Source organism: Rhodnius prolixus, unplaced genomic scaffold (genome assembly GCF_049639745.1).
Source record: "Rhodnius prolixus isolate KJV_2025 unplaced genomic scaffold, Rpr scaffold_1, whole genome shotgun sequence".
NCBI lineage: Eukaryota > Metazoa > Arthropoda > Insecta > Hemiptera > Reduviidae > Rhodnius > Rhodnius prolixus.
The window spans coordinates 46,552,400-46,579,397 of record NW_027411581.1 but is presented as its reverse complement, the minus strand read 5'-3'; the positions used below and the strand labels follow the sequence as shown (position 1 = coordinate 46,579,397).

Sequence of the window (26,998 nt, the reverse complement as noted above, 5' to 3'; positions counted from 1 at the left end):
AAATAAAATTTGTTAACAATGAAAAGCCTCGATCAGATGCTACACCCAACGTTTGCTTGGGCAACAACTGAACTTCGGCGCAGTAATAACTATTATACGATTATATTAAATATGTACCTATTATACTCGTAATAGTTACTATATAATTTTGATTTAACAATTATAATAATAATGTTAAATAATAATACTATAGTTATTTAACAATTTATTTTTAATTATCTCAGTAAAATTATATTTTTTAAATGTCCAACTCCCACCAGCCGACCATGTGCGGTACCTTGGAATGTACCTAGACAAGAGACTTACCTGGAACCCCCATACGAGACATAAACGTACCGAACTAAACAAACGATACAAGCTTCTAGCCAGACAACTCGACAAACGCTCAAAACTCTCACTACAGAACAAACGACGACTCTATACAGCTCTTCTCACACCAATATGGACTTATGGACTCGAACTTTACGGAACAGCTAAAAAATCCAACATCAGTAGACTGCAAACCCTACAATCCAAAATTCTCCGCCGCATAGTAGACGCTCCATTCTATGTTAGCAACCACACTATACAGATACATACAGATCTCCAAATTCCACTCATCTCCGAACTTGCCAAAATTCGATATAAAAATTTTAACCAAAAACTCTCACTTCATCCCATTTCTTTAGCTGCAAACTTATCTTAAACTACGCTACCCTCCAATCCTGGAGGACGGCTGAGGCGCCGTTAGCCCCGTGACCAACTGGGTGACTAATGGCGGCCATCACTGGACGACCGTCATTCACGTCTGCCACGCTATTTATTTATACACTTATCGCATTTACCTATTGTACCCTGTAGGTACAGGTGTAAATTACATTAAAAGGATAACAAAAAAAAATGTCCAACTGTTTTTTACCTCAAATTATTTTAAAAATATCCCATTTAAGATATGTTAGACATTCAAAATTGTAACGTAAATTAATTGTGAAAAATTCCAATCAGAAGTATTTGTTAAATTATTACGTTTTGATAAAAACCAAACTTTCAGTAAAATAACAATATTAAATCAAACTCTGTGACATCTGCAGAAAACCGTTTGTATTGTATTAAAAAAAAATTAGTAACTGTGAAAAACATTGTGACGTTGAAGAAGGAAAAAAAGAGAAAACACTGTAATTTCTTTACTCACTCATGTTTATAACAAAGATACAAAGTATTTGGACGCTTTGTAAATGTTCTTCAGAGGTAGGAATTTTCATTTTAATATAACTTTATCTCCTGGCTGACATTTCAAAATATCTCTTTTTACTAGTTGCGTACATTGTAGTCAGACCCTTTTACAGCTAATTAATCCTTGGATGCACCTTTTGTATTAAATTGTTTACCGACTGTAATTTAAAGCTGAAATGAATAAAGCGCCAGGACAATGTCATCGGAATCTCGTAAACGTTACTTAAGTTATTATCTCTATCTCTATTTCAACTTATATAATATATACAGGGTGACCAGAGTTATATGCTCCACCCACTTTTTTTTTTAACGGCGGGAAATTTCGAAAAAATAAAAAACACGTATTTAATCATTTTTAGTCTAGTTTATTTTCAGTGATTGACCCATTTTTTTAAATCCCTGTATCTCGAGATACAGCATCCAACTTTTGTTTTTCAAATGGAACGTTATATTTTTTGTTGCATATTTTTGTAGTATTTGAGCTCCTAAAAACAACAAAAATAATTTTTATGAAATCGGTTAGGTTTTTCAAAAGTTATGATAATTTAAAATATGAAAAACAAATTTCAGTTTACTGTCAAAATTACGTTATTTTTTTTTAAAAGAATCTATTCAAACTGGGCACAACCACCGGATAGGCAAGCCAAAACTCTGGACTCCCACGCTCTGCTTGTCGCAGCACTTATGGTGGCAAAGTCAAGATCTAGGCAGGCTAGAGTTATTCGACGTTCAGGTTGTTTTTTCTACAAACGTTTGGTTTGGAGTTATAGGAAATCAACTAATCGGCCCATACTTCTACAGAGAAAACTTAACTGGTGCAAGGTATCTAACTTTTTTTTCAGAGACATTTTGCCAGTTCCGCTTGAAGATGTTCTTCTACAATGTCGGATAGATAAGTATTTTCAACAAGATGGTTGCTTGGCACATAATGCGAGAGTGGTTCGAGATTACCTGGACTTGACCCAAGTGGACTATATTTTGTGGGGATACCTAAAAAATAAAGTGTAAAGTATCCTTAATCCCGTGGCTTCAGTCGATGATCTGAAACGTCGAATTACTCTAGCCTGCCTAAATCTTGACTTCGCTACCATAAGTGCTGCTACAAGCAAAGCATGGGAGTGCAGAGTTTTGGCTTGCCTATCCATTGGTTGTGCCGAACAGATCCTTTAAAAAAAATAACGTAATTTTGACAGTAAACTGAAATTTGTTTTTCATATTTTAAATTACCATAACTTTTGAAAAACCTAACCGATTTCAAAAAAATTATTTTTGTTGTTTTTAGGAGCTCAAATACTACAAAAATATGCAACAAAAAATATAACGTTCCATTTGAAAAACAAAAGTTGGATGCTGTATCTCGAGATACAAGGGTTTAAAAAAATGGGTCAATCACTGAAAATAAACTAGACTAAAAATGATTAAATACGTGTTTTTTATTTTTTCGAAATTTCCCGCCGTTAAAAAAAAAGTGGGTGGAGCATATAACTTTGGTCACCCTGTATATAGAGGAGAGAATAGGATAGAAATAATAATAAAAGTTCTGTTTGGTGAATAAGGGTACGAATATATTTAAGGCCTACAAGTTGTTTTTATTCAAATGAGCGGAGCAATCGATAAAGGGGAAAAATGAAGAGCTATTTCCTCTCGTAATACCAGTGCAAGTTCGTAACTAGAGGTTTGACGAGGGCTGAAAGATTGTTCTAGACTAAAGAAAGAAGTTCCATCACGTTTTCGGAAGTCGAAGAAGATTTAACAATTTTGTTGGTAGGTTTCTACCTTAGAATGTTAAATGTTAAATGAACATTAATTAAACAGTTCAAAAAGAGTGTAGATAAATAATAAAAACATAAATTGGTGGTTAAGAGCTGTAAAAAGTCCTGATTCGAATTTTTATTTGGCCATTGTCGTTCTGTTTGTTGTCTAATTCAGTGATAATAATCAGCCGCAGTTTTTAGGTTTCCAAGAATTCGCACTGGCTTTTCAGATCTTTCATCATGGGGTTCACTTCCACCCAACATGGATTCCTCGCTTCGTGCGATGCTCTCACGGGACAAAACATAAACAGATAAGATAAAGTTTTGTTGTTGTTTTCTCACATTATTTGATATGTGGCAGCTTCCGTACAGTGGTCTCCTGGTTCGCATGAACTGTCCATCTCCAAACAGTGAGCTACCAATAGCTTCTAGGAACAGAATGCATCTACGAGCCCAAATCTATGGTTTGAATTTAAACTGGATTCGCGTTCCAAATAAATTTATTTCTAAAAGATACATAATGGATTTAATTTTAAAGTGCCTGAAACCGTACGAGGGTCGTTTGAAAAGTCCGTGCAAAGTCAGAGAGATAGCACTACTGGCGCGTATCGAGGTTATGTTTAGTTAGTAGCATCTCTTGGAAGAACACACACCAAGTTTCAGCCAGATCGGTCTATTTCTTTGTGTTTGGCATTCGTTTGAATCGAGGAAGTCGAGTGATTTTCAAAAAATGGACGAAAAAGAATTTCGTGTGTTGATTAAACACTACTTTATGAAAGGCAAAACGCCTCAGGAGACTAAAGAGAAGCTTGATAAACATTATGGTGACTCTGCACCTTCGATTAGAACAGTTTATAAGTGGTTTCAAAATTTTCGGAGTGGCCATATGGGCACAAGTGACGCTGAACGTTCTGGACGCCCTGTTGAGGTTACTACTCCAGAAATCATTGATAAAATCCATGATACGGTGATGGATGACAGAAGAGTGAAGGTGCGTGAGATTGCTGGTGCTGTGGGCATCTCGAATGAACAGGTACATAATATTTTGCATCAACATTTGGACATGACAAAGCTATCCGCAAGATGGGTGCCGCGATTGCTCACGCTTGACCAAAAACGAAATCGTGTGAAGTGTTGCAAGGACGTTTTGCAGCTGTTCCAGAAGAATCCGCAGGACTTTAAGCGTCGTTTCGTCACTGTGGATGAAACATGGATACATCACTACACTACTGAGACCAAAGAACAATCTAAACAATGGGTTACCAAGGGGGAATCTGCGGCAAAAAAGGCGAAGACCGTTCCTTCGGCCGGAAAGATTCATCGGCGACTGTCTTTTGGGATTCGCAAGGAATAATCCTCATCGACTATCTGGAAAAGGGTAAAACTATTACAGGTGCATATTATTCATCGTTATTGGACCGTTTGAAAACCGAGCTGCAAGAAAAACGCCCACGATTGGCCCACAAAAGAGTCCTTTTCCATCACGACAAGGCACCAGCTCACACCTCTGCAGTTGTGGTCGCAAAATTAATGGAAATACGGTTCCAACTCGTTTCACATCCCCCCTATTCTCCAGACTTGGCTCCCTCGGACTACTATTTGTTCCCCAATATGAAGAAATGGCTGGCGGGAAAAAGATTTTATTCAAACGAGGAGGTGATTGCAGAAACGAATGGCTATTTTTCAGACTTGGACAAATCCTATTATTCGGAAGGGATCAACAAACTAGAGCAGCGTTGGACGAAGTGTATAAGCCTAAAAGGAGAGTATGTTGAAAAATAAAAAAGGTTTACCCCAAAAAATTAAGTAGTTTTTATTTTTGCACGGACTTTTCAAACGACCCTCGTAATATAGTACTAATAACCACCGAATTCGGATAGTGAGAGAATTCGTTAAAAGGCACTCTTTAAAACTGTCTACCGTACATTACACTGAGATAATTACATGCAAATTATCTTGAACTTTCAACATATTTTGCATGCAAAGTAATAGATATTCCTACGCTAACCAACAATGAAGTTACAAGTGAAATATATGGCTTCTAACTTTGCATAGTTCCTCAGCTTCAATTACTTTAGTTTCTTTGTATCGAAGTACAACCAAGGAGAATTTCCAAATACATTTCTTTCAGTCTACACAGATCTAGGAACCATCCATCGGTGGATTGAAAAAGCAACAATTGGTAATAATTTTAAAAGATTTACATTAAGCGCATTCTACGACGCAGCACTATTTACACTGAACTATCAAAAACGCGCTAACACACAATATAATAATATATAATTGATAAAGACAAAGGATTGAGGTAAACATGTTAATACGATAAGGCTGAACATAGGTCCGGGCAGGATAGGAGTAGTGTTATCGACCCAAAAGTAACGGGAAAACAGGTGTCACTTAGTGCTCAGGAAGGTGTATCCTTTAATATTTAGTTACTACTTTACATGACTTGGGCAAAATAGGCTAACCTATATTATTTCTGAATAGAGAAGTTTGTAAAGTGAATATTTTGATTATTTTTATATGAACAACATAATTTATTCGCTCCCTTTAAAAATAATATTTTGAAAATACTTTTCTGATAATTCTAATTGTGTGAACTAGGAATATCGAGTTCTCCACCCAAACATTAGTTAGTTAGGTTAGAAGGAAAGAGTTAGGCCAACCAATAGGTTAGTTTCGACAAGATTAGATATTAAAGTAAATCAAGTAATATAGTAAAGTGTCTATTTTCCGGTGTAGTTCAGGTGCAAAGGACCTTCGATGTTGTGCACCTTTCAAAATAAAAATAATAATAATAATAATTATGCGAACTGCGACGAGAATGTTTGACGATATATACAGGTATTTAGATGCACCATTTCGCTACGAAGACATTATATTCTCCACCAACATTTATGTGCTTAAGTCGATAGCAGAGCTAGCAATGAAATATGAATGTATTTAAAAGCTATAGCCGAATTAGAATGAATGGAAGAAAATGCTTACAGAAGGATTACGTGATTTTAATTTTGGTTAAGCTATAAGGATGGCAGGAGCACAGAGTGCTGCTCCATCCATTAGCAGTAGTTTATGTAAATAGTTGTATATAGTAGAATGATGAATGTGTGAAGCGAATGTATTTGTAGGTAAGAATGGAGAGTGAGTGATATTCTAGTGATAAGCACCTAGACGATGCTGGCTGTATGGCGGAAGCCAATGCCAAAAAAAGCAAAAAAAAAAAAAACTGCGACGAACTCAGGACTGATATCTGCTAGAGAATTAAAACATTAATGACGAATCTCTTTCGGTACGGATCACAAAGGTAAATTTGACATTAAATACATCCGCTAGTTTCATGCTATGATGAGGATGGCTGTATTGATGAACAACTTGACTTTTTAAGTTTTAGAACAACCTTTACTTCCGGAAAAGAATTATTTATAGCATATTTAATTCATTTATACGTTCTGGGCTCGTAATGATTATGATTATGATTAATTAAACTGAGTAAATTAACACGGAATTTAAGAAACGAAGGATATTGAAGGAGCGTTGCTTTGAAAGTTTATTGGCTTTGCAATGATCCTCTAATACTGAATATTGCTGAAGACAGTTGTCCTTTATGCTGAGTTAGAGTATGCCTACAATAAATAACTCATCAGGTACTGTATGAATATACTATTGTTGGCAACTTGCCAGCGCCCACCATTGTTACAAAATTTCAAATAAAACTAAATGATTGAAAAAACAAGAAAAGCAGTTAGTCCACCAATTTTAATGCGGTCCATAGGAGTCTTTGTCGAGAAAATCCTTAAATTTTACTCCTTACGTTCGCTGCCCTTTCCATTTTCCTCAAACTAGGGTTCTTGAATAGATTTTAAGATTGGAACTTGTTCTAAGGGACGCATTTTAGGGGAACGATAAACATGATTTGAGAATTTCTTTACAATTTCACTTCAAATAATAGGTAGGCATTAAAATGGTGTTGAATGTTTTCAGGAAAACTGTTTTGATGAATTCCCGACCGGACAGAAAAAAAATTCAGGAGATTCAAGCTTTAACACAAGATTCTCAACTTTCTTGATTGCGTAAAAACACAGAAAATGCTTCAAATCTTTTTTTTTTGGTTTGTTTGTTTGAAATTTGAATCATGTGTTCTCACAAAGTACAAATCACAAGTACACAACTACAAACACGATCAATGTCACGTCAACAACGAAGCTCTAAAACTCGCTACTGATTTAATCTCAGGAATTTTACCTCTATATGAGAAGTTTGCCATTTTAGATTCCAGTGCTTCTAAAATCCAACTTATCAACCTCCTCTGTTCTTCTGATTGTTGCTATAATTTCTACATCTTGCATGCGATAGCATTAGTTTTCACCAATGACTCCCTCATATTGGTAATTGATTCTGTAATCAAAATATTATAGATTTCTGAATCACTTCGTCTAAGTTATAACCTAAATCAAGCTTTCTCTCTCCATAAATTTTTAGAAATATAATATTTTTATTCATTTCTAAAAATTACCAATTTAAAAAAATAAACGAGCGTACAAATTGTTTCTCTATAATTTACTCATTTTCTTTCATTAACTCACTCCTTTTCATTTGACACGTTTATATTCAGTAAATCAAATGCGAATAAAAAAAAGAAAAGCTATTCAGTTCAATGAAATAAGGTTACAATTTCGGATGACCTTCTGAACTTTGGCCCTGAATGTAACAGTATAACTCAACTAACTGAAATAAATATCATACATATTTTACACATTTTGGAAGAGCTAGTACTCCAAAGTATACAATTGCAGCCACGGTAAAAAATCTTTTCTTTTTTTTTTACAGTTAATCCTTACCTTTTATACATTTGACCTTTAATGTCATTTCATAATTTATAACGGTAAAATTGTGATATCAGGACGTCGAGGAACCAAAAAGAAACCTTCCAATATTCGTCACCAAAGAATGGTTAGCAACTATTCTACCTAAAATAATTATTCTTTCATATTTGAGGAAAGTATAATTACAATAATAGAAAATAAAACAATCCCGCTAAAGCAGATATTATGAATACTCAGTTATTCTAATGCACTTGAAGGAATAGTTACAAAGTCAAGCTTAGGATTCGATGAGAAAATCTCTGAAAGAGTTATTGTAATCCTAGTTGAAGCCACATTCTCTGAAACCTAAATCACTCAGAACTGTCATTGTTGGCTTAAATATAGTATTATCTTAATATTTATAAGAAAGCCTAGCGGTTACAGATCCTCAAAGCTAATGTGTACCACAGTTCTAGGTTCGATTCCGGTCTAGGCCTTGGTTTTTTATTTAATGGTTACTCTGAAGACTTTTTTAGTAAAGCATGTTTGCTAGTCGCTCCGTCCGGGACACCTAATTGGTAATAAGACTTAAAGCCCGCCTGAAAAAAAATAGAGATTCCTTTCCTCTATTCAATGCGTACAGATTGAATGTTTGCAATGAGTTAGCTAGTTGAGTGAGCTAGTGGAGACTAAACACCAGTATCAACTACTTGAAAGTCCAGAAATCCAAGGGTAACTTTGGAATACTAGCCAAAACAGGCTGAGTTCCAACTCACTCGCTAGAAGGAGCGATTTAATATGAGCATACTTGGAAGTCGAAATCTAAATATCGCAACTCTTATTGGGCCAATTTGTTCATTCAATTTATATAATCTTTGTCAAATAAATGTTGGTGAAAACTCCGTGATATACGCAGGCGTAATTTCCTTAATTTTTTAAATTATTTTTAACAAAATAGTCAAAAGAAAACTCAATTTTTGTTTCAGTCATTACAAATTTGATGAACTTATGTGGTGGTTAAGTCCATGTCAAGAAGAGCAAAGCAAAAAACCACGAAAACCGTCCTTCCAAGTCTCTAGCTTTAGTTCTTCTCATTAATCAGTAATTTCATCCTGAGTTTAGTGAAATTTATATGCATTTTCTTCACAATCAATCGATCTAGTTTCAGTTACAGTTAAGATGAGTGATGCATAATGTAATTTATTTTATCCATCAGGCATTTGTCAAAGTATCACCCCCTTAGAGATAAGATTCTAGAACGGCGACCCAAGGCCTACGCCACTGCGACCCCTTTGGATCTATTGTGGCTCCCCTCACTCTAGAGCTCACCCTCCAGACCCTTCCGTTTAATCAGGCTCTTAATTCTGGAGAGCGACTTCTGGGTAAAGCTCTTCAGGCCTTGGTTCTTCCTCCCCGAGAAGTAACATCCTTAGCCAGACAAGCCCCTCACACTGACACAATACGTGCAATGCCGTTTCCTCCTCTTCCTGACAGAACCTACAAAGGCTATCATCTGCCAGGCCCATGCAATGCATGTGTTTACTGAGCCTGCAGTGGCCAGTTAATAGGCTTACAATTATCCTTATAGCCCCACGGCCTTGACGGATTAATGCTGCAGTCAACCCCTTAGAGTTACTTGAAAGTATTAGATTTAGGCAAAACATTAAATGAAAAAAAAACACTTATTTCTAACAATTCATTGAACAAATTAACTTAGAAGTTAAGAAGATTTAACGAAGGACTGAGGAGGAGGATTTCAAACATATAATAATGATATGTCCACGTTATGTGGTAGAAAGGAAACGAATGTTTGACGACATATACAGGTATTTAGATGCTCCCTTTCGCTACGAAGATATAATATTCTCCACCAACATCTAAGTGCTTAAATCTATAGCAGAGCTAGCAAAGAAATATGAATGTATTTAAAAGTTATAGCCAATTAGAATGAATGCAAGAAAATGATTAAAGAAGGATTACGTGATTTTAATTTCTGTTAAGCTATAAGGATGGCAGGAATATAGGAGGTACTGATCCAGCCATTAGTTGTAGTATATGTAAATAGTTGGATATAGTAGAGGGATGAATGTACGAAGCGAATGTATTTATAAGTAAGAATGGAGAGTGAGTGATATTCTAGTGATAAGCACCTAGAAGATGCCGGCTGTATGGCGGAAGCCAATGCCAAAAAAGAAAGCCTTCCCCCCAAAACGAAGGTGTTGATTTTAGTGGATTATTTTAGGCAGAGATCTTTATTTTGGGAACATTGTCAACTATTTATTACAGAACTTGACTTTTCTTTATTTTCTCAAACCTGAAGAAACTTATTTTCCATAAATTCTCAGGAAAAACGTTTTAGATTACTTTATGAGTAAATAAAAGCAGAAATTTCCTTTTATTAACACAATAAAATGTATTTATAAATAATTTTTATTGCTGGCTTAGCAAATCTAGCAATTAGGGTGGATGACTTTTTTTTAAAAAAAAAGCATGTTAGCTCAAATCTGTTGTGATCATCCATGTCAATATCTCGTGATGTATACAATCACCCTAATGGACTTGGTTCAGAGCATGGAATAAGAGAATTGTAGGGATATAAAATATGTATATAGTAAAGGGGAACTGTTTTTTTTTTACTTAAGATAAATACTACGTACAGGGATTTGTTAGGATTTAGTTCGCATTTTATGTAGGCTGCTAACGTTCACAGATGGGATTGTGTGGACATTCAGGATCGTTTTATTTAACGAATTGCTGCTTTTTACGGAACGTTTACAGTTTTGAGTGATTAAGGTCTTTCGCAGCTTTGTTTGAATAGTAACGACTGTAAAGCCATTACCAGAGGCTTTACAGAACTGAGAGCCTCTAAAAATACTTTTTAATCGACTTAATTTTTATTAATTTTTTTTTTTTATGAGTTGGGACAAATAGTTATTTATTTAACAAGTGTGGAAAGTAGTACTTTTCCTCACGCGAGGCAGGGTTAATTGCTGTTAATAAATCAAAGTGCAAATTGCCGAGTGTGAGGAAAATACTTTACACTAGAGTTAAATATTATATTTTTTCTGCAACCATTAGATTTATTAACTAAAAAAATTAAAAATTCCATTTTTACAGTCTACAAAAAGTAATTTATTTATTATAAACATTTATTGTTATATTACAATTATTTACATTACTTACGTATTTACATTACTTATTACATTTTCTGCTGTTTCTTTTATTGATGGAGGAGTGTTTTCTAAACAGGAATCACTAGAATCCATTTTAAATTTCTATAAGGTAACACTATAACCTTTTTAACTGTTATAATTAAAAATATCTAATTATTTATTAAAATATTATTTTTATTTCTATATTCCTTTCAATTTTTATTTTATTTTTTTAATATTCGTTTTTTAATTATTTAGTTACGTTAAATAAGCTTATTAGAGTTTTACAGAAAATATTTATGTTAATAACAAAACTTCTTATATCAAGGAAGCACAATAAAGTTTTTCCACACACTTGTGCGGAAAGTGACACTAATGGGAATTTCCCCCACTAGTGTGGGAAGTTGGGCATTACACAGCTGATTTTAATTGAGTAATGAGAACTTCCCTACATGGTTGCAGAAAAATAATCTTTTTTTTCTTGTTCTACCCGAATTAGATAAATTAAATAAAAAATACCGATAAGTTGCTTTATTTTTATTTTTAGGTATCTATTTTTCGGTGGCTGATTTTAGAGCTAAATAGTTTTATAATTTTCTGATTTAATTTTAAATCTAAAACATAAAACAAAACGTTTAAGAGTATATAAAACCATACAACTAAACGTTTGTTTTTTTCCAGTTATTAAAACTTCTTTAGAATTATTTTAAAGAAATACATAACTATCACACAGATAAGGCGCCATGACCATGGATATTGATACGCTTTTTTAAAATTAAATTAAATTTTAAAAAAATTAGTAAAGTATCATATGAAGGTTCTTATTTTTTCATTTTTTCATCTCAATTAAAGTTAAAATTCGCACTCTTTTTGCATTAATTTAGATGTGAATTAACACAAGCTTAATTATCACCGCTTCTCCCTTAATTATGGTTCACCTTCTTTTATATTCTAAAGGACACATCTTCTTCTATTTCGTAATTCTTTTTATTAACTCGTAACATTGCCTGTAAAGTGTGCGCCATCATAAAACTGTAGCAACAGAATTGCACCTTCTGCCTTATTATAGTTTGCTCCACACCCAGTGGTGTCATTTCCCAACCAGCAATACTTTTCATGATTCCACCTTTATTAAAAATTTTCTTTTCAGGTTGTTATAATTTCTATCTATCTCTTGCAGTATTACATAAACTTGTTAGTTGCAATAGCCTAATTAGGCGAGCCCAATTATGTAACGATGGGGTTTTGAGCGACTTACTTTGTCCAATTACTTTGTTGCTCGTTGTCCAGTTTAATGGATATTTAATAAATGTTTTTTGTGAATTGTTTAGAAATATAGAATGAAAATGCAACATATTTGTGTGCGGTGGACAGTTAATTATTTAAACGTCAAAATATGCTTATTCGTTTTCGTGTTAACTAACTACTAAGAGTCAAGTTATTATAAGTGCTACCCACATTATTTTAAATTCATTTGGCCAAATCTCATAAATAACTATAGTACTAATTTCGTAGTGAATTAATTTCTTATATTAACATTATGGTAATTAAGGACACATCTCTAAGATTAGAAAATTTTTAATGATAATAATAACTTACTACAGATAATTTGAGCGGATTTTAAAACCCAAATTATAGACTCATTTAATTAATGGTTACCATTTACAATCTCCCAAATTAAACAGCTTAAAATAATAATGGAATTAGAAGAATATGGAAATGTTGAAGGTAAATTTACGAAAGATTATTTATATAAATATAGAGAAATCTCTTAAGGTAAGAAATGACGTCAAAAAGGCTGTTATGTTTGGCGACAGGCTAAAGGAAAAGCAACAGCTACTAGAGGTACTGGCACTTGTGGCACTTCGGTAAAAGGTATTTAAGGAAAACGAGCTAACCTAACAACGAGCCAGTTTCCCAGCCTTCGTCGTGCAGTTAAGTTTTAATCTTTAGTTCTGTCGGAGATTTAATGTTGGGATATCTTCATAATTTGATATTTTGATTGCACTTTAAAGTATAGTATTCTAATATTCTATTCGTTAGGTTAAATAACCACTGTGACCTTAAATCTCGTAATAATAGCGAAATTATTGAAATTTAAGTATTCCATTGTATATTTAAAATTATATGATTTCAGTTGTGTGGAAATATATCAGTATATAGGTAAAAAACCACTATATGTTGTCTTATCATAGCTGTAAGACTGCTAGTAACTTTCAGCTACTTGTGAAACATTTATTTATTATTGCGACAAAGTGGACCCACAAGTCTTTAAACCCCTTGACAATCTAATTGGGCTTGTCCGCTTAGTTTTAAGCAATTTCAGGAAGAAATAATAAAAGGACAGGTCGTAAGAGTATCACCTCCGAGACCCTCTTCGTTTAACCCAAAATAGAAAATAATCAAATTTTTCTTCTCTTTGTAAATGTACCTTAAATACTCGTAGATCTATAGATATTATTTGGAATATACAAAATGTATTTTAATTTGGTACTTGAACGTTAACCCTCCTGAGAAAATAGGCGATTACATTACTTATGTGGAAATTGGTTTTGTTTAAAAAAGGTTAGGTTGGAGGTGAAGGTTCAGAACATTGATGAAGTATTTACTTATTTTTTAATCTTTGCTGCCCCCCAAAAGTGGTTAACTCGTTAAAACATAAACTTAGTGCTGCTACTTGAATGAAACAATTGAAACATTTCACCACCATTTAAGAATTAATTTCAAAACTAGTTAATGAAATGAAAGTAGATGGCAGGAATGCTACATCAGCATGTTGAAATATATATTAGACCGCAAGGGAGTGCTATTTCTGAACTAGGAAGAGTGGCTTCCTGCCTTGGATGTAAAAGTTTCATATACTGAAAAAACAGATCCCTCCAATTCTTGTTTCCATGCTGACCTCTGCCAGTTCTATACACGGCCACACCATCCATAAACGGTTTTAACCTCAACTAATTGAATAATTTATTAATCACTTTCTGAGAAAACGTGGACCGCACAAAAATGTGCGAAATAAAACATTTTGCGAATGTTACGAAATGAGAAATGCAAAGTTGAAACAATGAGAGAAACTGACGTTGTCAGTGCATTGTGTCTCTTTTTTTGCCCACAGTAGACACATATTTTCTTAAATTTGTGAGGCGGCCAAACAAAATAAATAAAAATCTAATTTTCATCACCTTTTTGATAGTTCTAATATCTTTTTAAATCCAAAAGTATAAACTGTGCTGTTTAGTTAAATAAGACTGATCAGCCTGATCTCTGCTGATAAGCAAGCACACAATAATTGGCGACTACGATTAGCTTATCTTACTAATAAATCTAGTAAAGCTGTTTTGCAGCTATTCGTCGACATTTTAGGATCAGAACCTTCGGACACTAAATCAGATAACAGTGAAAATGGTGTTAAAACGATTGGCTAACTGAAGGCCAGTTTGTGAAATTTGATGCTGATATTTTGGATGTAATTTATTTTGATTAAATCACTTTCTAATTATTTGTGTCTTGGTACCTATACGCATATTCAAATAATCTTAAATTTGTTCACTTAATAATGAAGCAAATCAGTTGTTTCAATTATCGAAGTTTGATTAACTCAAACAACCAGTGAATATAACTTGGGAACCATTATAACTTAGGGGAGATTTGACATCAATTTGTTTGAAGAGAATTCACAAAACTTTATTATGACAGGGAATTTTATAATTTACGCCAATATTATTCTAATATTTATATTTTAAAATATAAAATATGCAAACAAATGATGTCATAAATAAAAGGTAACAAAGCGGTGGAACCATGTAAGACTGGCGTGCAGAGTGGCCGTTAGGGTCGCTGGTGGAGACTCGGTCGTCACGTAATGTTTTGAGACTATTCACTAATAATTATTTAATATTAATGAAGATTTATTTTATAAGTTGATCTGTTTACTTAATAATTAAACAAAGCAATTGTTTCAATTATTGCAGTTTGATTAACTTCAAACTGACAGTGAAAATAACTTGGGAACCATTATAACTTTTATTATTCTTTTTATAACAAGAATTAGAATTATGCAAAAGTGGTACAAATAATTAAAACTGTCCGGTAGGACAGTTGTATAAGGGTTGACCATCAAAAACTGCACGAAAAAGTGTAACGTTGAAAAACACCCAACTTTGACAATTTTTTTCTATTTTTCTATAAAAGATAAAATTCCCAAATTTTCTTTAAATCTTACTCCAAATTCTCCTTTATAACTATAATTTTTTTGCAACCACCCAGATCTAATAGGTTTCGAGAAAAAAGTTGCCGAAAATGAGCAAAAACGGCTTTTTCAAAAAATGTTCTTGTTCTTGTTCTTCTTGTTCTTGTTCTTGTTGTTGTTCTTGTTGTTACCTTTTTTGTAAACAACGTAGCGCCTAAACGCGTGAACCGATTTTCATGAATGAGGTGTCATTCGATTCGGAACTTTATGTAGATGTGCCTTTTGGGGGTCTCGGCCCTGTACATCGAATGGGAGAGGAGTTAGCCCCCTTTATGTAAGGCCCCCTCCAAAATTATTATTACTAATTACTCTGTAAATCTTGGCCCTATTTTGATAAAATTTGGTAGGATGATAGGGTTAGGGCTCCCCTACCTAACAATAAAGCGACGATCTGCTCTTAAACTTGTTAAGGGGAAGTATAGCAATCGTTTCAAATTATCGACACGTGAACCGATTTTCATGAATGGAGTGTCAATCGAATCGAAATTTTGTACAGATTTGTACTTTAAAAGTCTCGACGCTATGCCTCATAAGGAGGGGAGTTTGCCCCACCCAAATAAGGCCCTTTCTAAAACTATTATTACCAATATTTCTACAAAGCTTAACCCGATTTTGATAAAATTTAGCACGAAGAAGTGATTAAAGCTCCTCTACGTGGCTGTGAAGTGCCATCATGCTCTTACACCTACTAAGAGAAAGTACTGCAATCGTTAAAATTATCAATGAGTGAACCGATTTACATCAATGAATTGTCGTTCGATTCAAAATCTTTGCCTTTTAGAAAGAAGTACTGTAATCGCAGTTTATTTTTCTTGCTCCTCTTAAAAGGAAGTACTGAAATCGCAGTTTAATTTTGCTATTTACGTACAAATACCTTCCTATTTTATATAAAAAGGCTTTCTCAAAAAAATTGTTATTGAGGATGGTTTGGGGACCGCAACTATAACCATTCTTTAAAAAGATCTCTCCAGTGGTAGTTACGGTTCCGATTTAACACCTTATCAGGTTATAATGATAGAATAGCTTATTCCAAATTTTAAAAAAATCCAATCTGTAAAGCAGATATGTAACTTTGCTAATAGACAAAAAGGAAAATCTGTCCAAAAGGTACAAAAATCTCCTTAACAAAAACTTACAGTTTAAAAAGTTAAGTATAAGGGTTGATTAAACGCCAAAAGGTACACAAATCAGCAAGTACCCAACATTTCATTAATACTTCATTGATATTATTTAAGTAATTTTACCGCATTAATTTTCATTAATATTTTTTAAGAATTTATTAGATGTCACATACCCTTATGCTGGCCAGTTCATTCATAATAGTTATAATTGTGATAAAATGTATATTATATCTTCGTATAAATAGGTACTTTATTTTAACTCTATTCCAAATTATTCTTCTGATTCTGAAGTTGTCACATATACATGCATGTTAAATTAGAAAAAGACAAATTTAGAGTCGGCTACTGTTTAAATTTGAATCACGGAGGATTTAAAACAATATTTCAGTCTTGAATTCGTCTTACCGAAATATTCGTGAGGACAAATAACACACAGTTAATAACAAGTAGATTATTCAACATTATTTATTCATTTCTCAATTGTAATTTAATTTAGTTCCCCTAATTTTACTTATGGTAAAATACTGGAATAATTAGCTGTCCTAAAAATATGCATATCTTATTTATTTTATATTACATATACACAACATTGTGGGAAGAACACCTAGATGGAGAATGTAATTGAAGAAAACTATATTATTTGCGATAAAGCCAGATTATTTATTACTTATTATTACAAACGTTTCACTACTACATAAAATAACAATTACTTTAACCGAAGAATGAACTTAAACCGACGATTTTTATTTAAAAATAAAAATAAATAAATAAAATCATTGATGTAAGTTGGTGGAAGCAATTTTTAAAAAAATTTATGAATTTTTTAGCCTCATATTTTTTTATTTTTTATAACGTTTTCTTTTTCACCTGTAATCAATAGTTTGATTATTATAGATAAATAGATATTACAGTCAATCTAAGTTAAATGGTGTGCTACTTGAACAAATATTTTGTAGATGAAAATGGCCAGCATAAGGGTATGTGACATCTAATAAATTCTTAAAAAATATTAATGAAAATTAATGCGGTAAAATTACTTAAATAATATCAATGAAGTATTAATGAAATGTTGGGTACTTGCTGATTTGTGTACCTTTTGGCGTTTAATCAACCCTTATACTTAACTTTTTAAACTGTAAGTTTTTGTTAAGGAGTAAACTGATGCATTACTAAAGAGAACTCCCTACGCTAAGATAAGTGTTATCCACGCTAGAAGAAAGGAAATCACGAGGTCAATGTCGTATTAATCACCTGGGAGGCTAAATAGGATGAGAGGTAACGGACTGATGGATTAGGATCGGATGCAGAAATTAGCGGTAATTCTTACAGAGGAGTCGACAAGGTTGTCGTCAGAAACTTCAAGGACTCTGCCTGTAGTTGAAAATTGGATACGTACAAAGCAGAATTAGCTATTTATTGTAAGGAAGAATTAGCATCGAACGGATCGTAATTTTTGGAGGTTATAGCATTAGATTAAAACCTATAGTTCAATTCCGTACGCTCAGATAGGTTTTTTAAATGGTATAGTATATAAGTTGTAATTGTTTAGAGTCTGTTGTCTGTTTAGCATCTGATGTCAAGTAGTCTTTTCAAAAGGCGGAAACACAAATTGAGTTTAGTTCTTTTTATTGAAGTGTAAAAATGTCAATTTTTCTTCTGTAACAGCAAAAGGTAGCGGTCTACATTGACAGTTGGAATGGAAATTAAAGTGAGAGTGATACATCGGAGCAAAATGTAAAGGGTTTGGACTTCGGTTTCAGTAAGATGTTTTTCCTTTTTAATCCATTTTACTGAGATGAATGGTACTAAAGATTTCGGTGGGTCATTACAGGATCACAATGAAAGAATCGCAGTATCGTCCAGGCGTAGGTGAGAGAGATATTTTCTCGGTTATTAGGAAAATCCGTTATCGTATATTGAGTTAAGAAGATGCCAATAATATTGCCTTTCGGAAAGCCCCGCATCGGCTCTAAGATAGGAGAGAGTAATGTACCAACCTGAGCATAGAAGGTAGTAGATTCCATTTTGTTTCTAGAACAGACCCGGGTACTACACTCGATCAAAGAATTGTCTCTCATCGAGAAAGGCACTCCTTCCTCTAAGTAGAGGATGAAATGGCGTTCACAACTCGAAGATAATATTGTTTGGCTAAATATGACGTCAGGACCCAAACTTGTCTTGGTATACAGGGATTACATAAGAGAAATTAAGTATAGGAAGGATTAAGTAGGATTTTTCAAGATTTTGGCCAAGTACTGGCAAATGGACTTTCGGGGCTGTGGAAGTAGAAAGGTAGGAAGAAAAATTAAGTAAAGTAGAAAGAATTTTGGGAAAGAATAAATTCAGGATAGTTCTCACATGACTGGAAAGTATACCGTTCAATATTTAGTGCGGTTAAAAGAATAATCGTTTTCTTGGGAAGATTATTGAGTTTTTTTGAGAACTGAGGTACATTACGGGTTCTTTCTTCAGTAAATGGTGTTTAATCAGAAACTGGACGCTAGAAGGACGAAAAGGTTTGGGTAGAAGGGAGAGCTATCGAGGTCTGACTGTAAAGTATTCATAGAACAAGAGATCTCCATAAACTATTGGAATATAGACCTATTGGACTAAAAGTTTCAAATCTGGTTAACTGATTTTGTTTTAACTTGAACTTTCAAAACACTAGAAATTTAATACGGATGGATAGTTGTGTAAATTGAAATGATGTACCACATTGACAGTTCTTAATGTAGCAGATTCCTTAAGTTCCCACCCATCAACGTCGTCAAGGGAGGACAAATTGGGGCAGCTGCCTTAGCGCGAAAGAAAAAAATCTATCATTACAAGCAGTGCAGTCAGAATTCATGGTTAATTCAAGCCTGCGAATGCACTCTTTCGATTATATACCCGCCTTTAGCACTGATTACAAACTAGTCTGAGCGACAGTAACGTCAAAACCAAGTTTGAGGCTTCTAAGATTTATCGTTCATGAGCTTACAAGTGTCGCATTTTATTTCCTACAGAAGCAGAAAAATTATTTTTAAAAAATAACCGTGACTGAGATTGAAAATACCTGCCAAAGCTTTCCCAAGCTACCATAGAGGATATTTCTTGCCTTTCTAAACCTCTGATCAACTCGAACACCAAAATTCAATTTTTACTTTGATCATTGTTCTTTCACTTTTGACGTTCCTATTCACCAGTTTGGCTAAAAAAAAAAGTCCGTTTTACTTCACTAAACGGATCACACCTGACAATTAAATAGAAGTAGCGCAATTGATAATAAGAACCTTCATCGGTTAAATAAAATTAAAACCTAATCATCATGAATGCAATTCGTTTAATGAATTAACACAGTTTGGAATCATATTTTATGCACTTGTTTCATAATTGACGATAAATTAATTATTTCAACCAGGTAACTGTGCATTTTAATGAGTAACACAAGCAATAATAACAATAACAAGAGCAGCTGATCTGGTAGCCTAGTTTAATTAATATTCAAAACCTCCACGGAGCCCTGCTGCATAAAGAGTCAGAGTTTCAGAATTGCCATTTAATTATAACTACAACTAGCCGCCCCCAACCTTTGTTTTCCTCCAGCTGGTTCTCTAACTGGGGCATTGATTTCTGCTTTATATAAAATATATTTTTGTTTGCATATAAACAAATGTTATCTTTTGTACATTTTCTTTATGTGATAATAGTCAAAAGATTGTTTAAATTTTAACCAAATAAATTTTTTAGCCATTATCATTTTGTTCAATTGAAAGGGGTAGAACAGGAGCCTGATCCCCCGCTCCACAGCTAAATGATGACTTGTTTTTGTAACTTAAGATGCGTCAATATCTGCACACCAGAAGTCAATGGCGCCCGGTGCTTTTGCAGTGCATCAGCCTCCAGAGAGTGTTCTATCATTCCAGATAGCACAATCTATCAGCGGACATTGAGCTGTAAGATGCTCTCCTGAAAATAGAATCTAAGTGTCGGCAGCTGAACTGATAGCTTATTGTAAACCCCTTTAGATCAAGTTGGAAATACCTATTATCTGAGGTCCAGAATTTTCCTCCCAAGTCCCTTTTGCAATTTTAACTCCTGATCTGAAAGTACGCAAGAACAAATATCGTTAACTAGCTATTATGACGCAATAATCAAAGAGAGACCGACTATATTTAGGGCGACTCCCTTCATGTCCCAAAGGTCGGTGCGTTCTCTCTCCCTAGAGACACACACCCATTAACCCTTATCTGAGGCCATTTTAGGTTCTGGTTTCACGACCTTCTTTGGTCAAAGCTTTTTCAAATATTTGAGTCACTCCTGGCTAACGCTGGGTATTCAGCGAATACACATTCACATTGCGTTAGCTCTATTATCTTTTATGCAGTCCAAAAAACGCTACACAATATGTGAGGATTTATACTTCTTTGTATTATAAACTTACTTTACGCACCCATATTGATTTCACGATTAAACTTAGATTACTATTATATATTTTCACAAATAATTTTAGAGCTATTCAGCTAATTAGTAAGAAATAGAGTTTCATAACAGAATTCTCACCAAAATAGAGTTTTAGAGTCATTTTTTTTATAACGAAAACACAAAGAAATTTAGTTTACCTAAACTTTACTGTGTTACGACTATTAAATCTACGAATTGAGCGATTATATATGTAAATATTTACTACTGAATTGTTTCCTGACTTATTAAGTCTCTTTTTATTGTTATTAAAATAAAAAATAAGGAATCGCCTGTTTCTTCAGGCGTTGCTTAACGTCCAACTACCAATTAGCTGAAGTGTACGGGGGCAGAAGCACATACTTTACTGTAAACATTTTTTTTAACAAATAAAAAGTAGCTACATGTGGGATTCGATCTTATGATCTGACACTTACAAATCTACGCTTCATAACTACTTACCGATTTCCACCCCTTTATAATTATTATTTTATGTAGATATTTCATTTTGAAGAAAAAAAAATAAAACAAAACAAGAGCTAATGATGCATATTTTGCCTAACTTCTCAGGAAACTGTAATACTCGATTTTAAATCTTGTAACATAGGTTATATTTCACTTAAGTGGAACTACTAATGAATGTTTTTACTTTAATCAGAAAATGACAACAAAGAGTACTTGAACAAGGAGGGGAAAGTAGTCCAACCACAACCCCTCTTCATTACCCCTACCAACAACATTAACCACACTAAAACTGGCCTTCAAACTTTCAAACAATACCTATCGCCGGCAGAGGTAATTATACAGCTGCTATTATCCAAGGGCTTGCCACATGCACAAAGTTCACCACAAGTGCACACATTTCCGTTCACGATGGCATATTACACAATAACGTTTTATATACAAATGCGTGGTAGTCGAGAGGAGGATCACAATGTACTTTAGGAAGGCAGTGGCATTGGATGCAAAGCTAATTCCATCTAAATGTTCAGCAGTGTTATTTAACAAAACTGCACAACTTAGAAGTTAATAAAGGTAGTAGAACGACAAAAATATTCTAAATAATAAATTATTTAATTTTTTCTTTGGCGTTCGTTAGCAATTAGTTACTATTCTGTTGACATTTTCATTCATGAACGACAGGCTCACAGTATTATCATACCACTCAGTTTTCAGTATTATTTCTTCCACTTTTTTTTTTTTATTATTTCATTAAGTTGTCTGGTTGTGGAGCTACTTTGTCACTGAGTTTACACTTAATTATCTCTAATTCATGCTGAGCATTTATTTTGTATTCTTTTTATTTTATTTTGAGTGCAGCTGGCGCTGGTGTAACTTTCAAATAATTAAAAAGCAGTAATAACTTTTTTCATTATGCTATAAAGTTTCTTTTTTAAACAAAAAATACGAACAGCCTCCCGTTAGATGTAGATTATTTACTTAAGAGTTCGAACAAAAATAATTTCTATATTGTAACGAAGTTGACCTGGGCGGAGAAGAAAGGCCTAGATTGTTCTAGAGGTTGAACGACCAAAGTCAGTAACAGGCCGCCACTGCATAAACAAAAGGGGCGGTATCTACTTGTGGCAGAAAAGAAAGGCCTAGATTGTTCTAGGGGTTAAGCGACTAAAGCCGGTAACAGGCCACCACTGTTTAGACAAAAGGGCCGGTCTTTATTGAACTAGAAAGGAAAGGGCTAGATTGTTCAAGGAGTTAGTGACCTGTGTAAAAGCCAGCTAAGAGAAAGGCCTCAGTTGGGGTGGTGGCATATGTGTTTCCCAGCCTGTGATTGACAGGTGAGAGGGAGACAGACGGAGTTGGAGAGAGACGGAGAATGGGAGGAGGCGGCTCACAGCTGAGGTGGTGGCAGTATGTTTTCTCCAGCCAATGAACATCAGGAGGGCGTGGAAACTTATGCTCAGAGAGTTGGAGGAGGGCAGTCCCAGTTGGAGGGAGGCACGCAGTTAAAAGGAGGCAGACACAGCTGGAGAAGTCAGTTTTTCAATTAAGTTTCAATTGAGTCAGTGTTAATCAAGTTTCAAGCAAGTTTTAAGGAGTTATTAGAGTTTATAGTTATTAGTCAAGTTTGTGAGTTAGTCTTGGAGAGTCAGTGTTGCGGAGTGCTTCAGTGGTAGCTAGTTGGGCAATTAGTCAGTTGATGAGTAGAGCTGTGTTAGTGCAGCTGAGACTAGTGCAATTCGGTGCAGTGCGGACCAGTGGTCAGTCGGGGGACAGTTTTGTGGCGTTACGAAGTGAGTAAGTAACAGTAAACTGTTGTGACTGTTGTAAATGGTGACTGTAATGAATAGCGTTAGTTGCTTGTAAATGTTAATGTGAGTAATGTTAACGTGTTAATAAATCAGGTTATTACTTACAACTTTAGCGAGTTTTATTATTTAAACAAACCCACATATTATTAAAATAACTAGTGGCAGGCACTAGTTGTGTAAGTAAAGTTATTTTTTTTTTGGGAAAAACTTTACATTGGTGTCAGAAGTGGGATATAGTAAAACCGCTAGACGAGTAAGTGCTGATTCTATTAGTTCGTGTGAATTGCTGGAAAGTTTTGGAAGGCAGACTAGTGTTATATGCCAGTGAGTACTAGGAAGCGGAACATGGAAGAGTTAATGACACTGATGAAGGAAATGAAGGAAGGCATGGAAAAGGGCCAAAATGAGATGAACAAGCGCCAAGATGAGACGAACAAACGCCTAGACGAAACAAACAAGGGCCAGGAAAAGATGAAAGAAGAACTAACAAGGGATATAACCAGGCAAATAAGTAGGATGCAAGAAGAAGTAAATCAAGTCCAGAAGGAAATGAGAGACGGCAAAGCCGAGATGGAGAAGAAAATCGACGAGGTAGAACAGTATGTGAGGCGAAGATTGGAGAGTGCCGGGACCGGTCACCCAGAAAACGAAGGCCCAAGACCCGTGCACGGTGCCGGACCACGAATCAAACCGCCAGCCTACGACGGAACTTCATCATGGGCCAATTATGTACTGCAGTTTGATGCGGCAGCTTCTGCAAATAGTTGGACGGAACGAGACAAGGTAACATCTTTGATAGTTTCGCTGCGGGGAGAAGCTCTGGACATCCTCCAGAGTATTCCAGAGGCTCACCGACAGAATTTCGGTCTCCTGACGGGGCACTTGGAGAGGCGATTTGGCGACCGGCATATGCAGGAGCTATACCGCACGCAGTTTAGGACAAGGCGGCAACAACCAGGGGAAGCTCTCCAGCAGTTCAGCGCGGATATCTACCGCTTGGCAAGAGCTGCGTTTCCCGGGGTAGATGACGAACTATTGGAGGGATTTGCGGTAGACGCCTTCACGGACGGCCTGAAGGACCCCGAATTAAAGCAGGCGCTTAAGTTGGCCAAACAGAAGACGCTCGGGGAGGCGCTGGCTCGAGCTCTGGAGTTTGAGACAGTAAAGAAGAGCATCCAGAGGGATCCAGTTCGGGTGAGACAGACCTACTTGAAGCCGCCCGCCGCTCCAAGCACAGATGGTGCGAACCACGGAGTCGAAGAGGTTCTGGAGCGATTCGTACGAGAGATCCGAGGACTGGTGCCCTCTAATCTAAACAGAAGGAACTCCCTGAAATGCTATAATTGTCAGAAGTTTGGACATGTGAAGAGGCAATGCACACTTCCGTCTCGCAAATATCAACAAAAAGAAGAAGACCGTCAGGGAAACGACGAGCTGTCGGCTTAGTGGGGCGAAAGCCGGCTAATTTCTCCTTTGCCCCAACACAGATAAAGGTGTCACGGCTAGAGTGTGAAGATAGCAGCCTACTGTTGGAAGGAAAGATAGCAGGGAAAGCCTGTCAGATGGTTGTAGACACTGGAGCCACCCATACTATCGTCAGGAAAGGCTTTATACCGAATTTGAAACTACATACTCCGTCAAGAGGGTATCTCATCGTGACGGCCAACGGAGACAGCATGGAAGTCGCAGGGGAAGCCCAAGTCACCATCGAGGTGGGTACTAAGCAGATTCCCCATCGGGTGGTCGTAGCGAATATCTCGGACCCGGTCATATTGGGAATGGATTTTATGAATTCACACAAAGTTGTCCTGGATTTCGATGAAAGATCCATTCGAATTGGGAACGAAGAAACGATACTCAAGATGTCCAAGGAAGATGTTGGGGTGATAAGACAAGCAACGCTATTGGAAGACCTTGTGTTACCTGCACGCAGTGAAACCATAGCCACCGTTTCATTGGAGGAAAAACCAGGAGGAGTACTGGGAGTGTTAGAGCCGGTTTCGCAGCGCGATAACGGCATACTCATAGGACGGACGCTCATCTCGGCTAAGACTAATACAATACCGGCTAGACTTTTGAACACCAAAGACTTCGACCAAAAACTGAAGAAGGGAACAATAATCGGTAGATGCGAGGAGGTCCATATGATAACCGGCTCTGAGGTACCCAATGCAAATCTGGTTAGGGAGCAATCTACGCCAAGGCCTAGGGTCGTAGACGAATTCATAGAAAGTGCAGTTGTTGATCTGAGACCTCAGGAAAGGGAAGCAGCTAAGCAGCTATTACACGAATACCATCGTGTGTTCTCCTGCGGTGACCACGACCTGGGAAGGACGAAGACAGTACAACACCGCATCAACACCGGCGATCACCAGCCCATTAAGCAGGCGCCACGGAGGATTCCGTTGGCCAAACAACAGGAGGTCGACCAAATGATAGAGGACATGAAGGTACGAGAGGTAATCCAACCTTCCAGCAGTCCTTGGGCTTCTCCCGTGGTGTTGGTCAAGAAGAAGGACGGCTCTACCAGATTTTGTGTTGACTACCGCAAGCTCAATGACATCACAAAGAAGGACAGCTATCCATTGCCACGGATAGACGATACTCTGGATACCTTAGCGGAGGCCAATTGGTTCTCAACTCTGGACCTAAAGAGTGGCTATTGGCAAGTAGAGATACATCCGGAAGATCAAGAGAAAACGGCGTTCTCGACAGGTACCGGCTTGTGGCAGTTCAGCGTAATGCCATTTGGACTCTGCAATGCACCAGCGACTTTTGAGAGGCTGATGGAAACCACTCTAAGAGGGCTACATTGGAGGACCTGCCTAATATACTTAGACGACGTGATCATCTTCAGCAAAACCCTGAAGGATCCCCTTGAGCACTTGGGAGAGGTGTTGGAAAAATTGTCCAGCGTTGGCTTAAAGCTTAGCCTGAATAAATGCCATCTATTCAGAAGGGAGGTGAAATACCTAGGACATATTGTTTCCCCCGAAGGTGTGAGAACGGATCCCGAGAAGACCGAAGCTGTGAGTGCGTGGCCGGTTCCAAAGGACAAACGAGAAGTGAGAAGTTTCCTGGGGTTGTGTACCTACTACAGGAGATTCGTTCAGGGTTTTGCGGATATAGCCAGGCCCCTTCATCGGTTGACTGAAAACGAGCAGCCTTTCGAATGGACTCCGAAATGCCAAGAAGCATACGAGAGACTAAAGAATTCCTTATTAGCAGCCCCAGTCTTGGCGTACCCAAGAGCTGGTTGTGAGTTCATCGTGGACACAGATGCCAGCATGGTTGGGATAGGGGGTGTACTATCGCAGGTACAGGATGGCGAAGAACGAGTCGTCGCGTACTTCTCCAAAACCCTCTCTAAGGCCGAAAAGAACTACTGCGTCACTAGGAAAGAGCTTCTAGCTATCGTGAAGACGCTGGAACATTTCCATAAGTATCTCTATGGGCAACCGTTCCTGTTACGGACTGACCATGCATCCCTGACTTGGCTATTGAATTTCAAGAATCCGGAGGGTCAGGTAGCACGCTGGATAGAGAGACTTCAAGAGTATCAATTCAGAATAGCCCACCGGAAGGGAAAACTTCATGGTAATGCCGACGCCCTTTCAAGACGGCCGTGTAACCCTGAGTGCAAGCACTGTTGCAGGACGGAGCAAAAGAAGCAGGGCCAATGTAAAAGAACCATCGTTCTTCCAGGAGTGGAATGGAGCCCTGAGGCGATTAGGGAGGAGCAACTCAAGGATGAGGACATCGGACCAGTGCTTAAGTTTAAGGAAGATGGGTCAAGACCGGACTGGGAGGAAATTGCGCCCGGAAGTCGAGACGTGAAGTGCTACTGGGCCCAGTGGGATTCGCTCACCATTAAGGATGGGGTGTTGCTGCGAACCTGGGAAAGCGCAGACGGAAGGGAAAAGAAAAATCAAGTGATTCTGCCAGCATCAAGGAGGGAAGAAGTGCTAACAGAAATGCACGGAGGTGCTACCGGAAAC

At 36.3% G+C, this 26,998-nt stretch overlaps 2 protein-coding genes across 6 annotated transcripts in view; one reads left to right on the top strand and one right to left on the bottom strand.

Moving 5' to 3' along the window:
* LOC141461062 (odorant receptor 67c-like) overlaps positions 1–19,472 on the bottom strand; it is a 58,214-nt gene extending 38,742 nt beyond the window's left edge. Inside the window, exons 1-2 of the mRNA XM_074141740.1 lie at positions 19,346–19,472; positions 7,209–7,361 (exon numbers count right to left, since the gene is read on the bottom strand). The gene's annotated coding sequence lies outside the window, so the exon portion shown is untranslated. The remainder of the gene's footprint in view (positions 1–7,208; positions 7,362–19,345) is intronic.
* Positions 1–26,998, top strand: part of Fife (regulating synaptic membrane exocytosis protein fife) — a 261,312-nt gene that overhangs the window by 12,127 nt on the left and 222,187 nt on the right. The gene's annotated exons all lie outside the window — the stretch shown is intronic.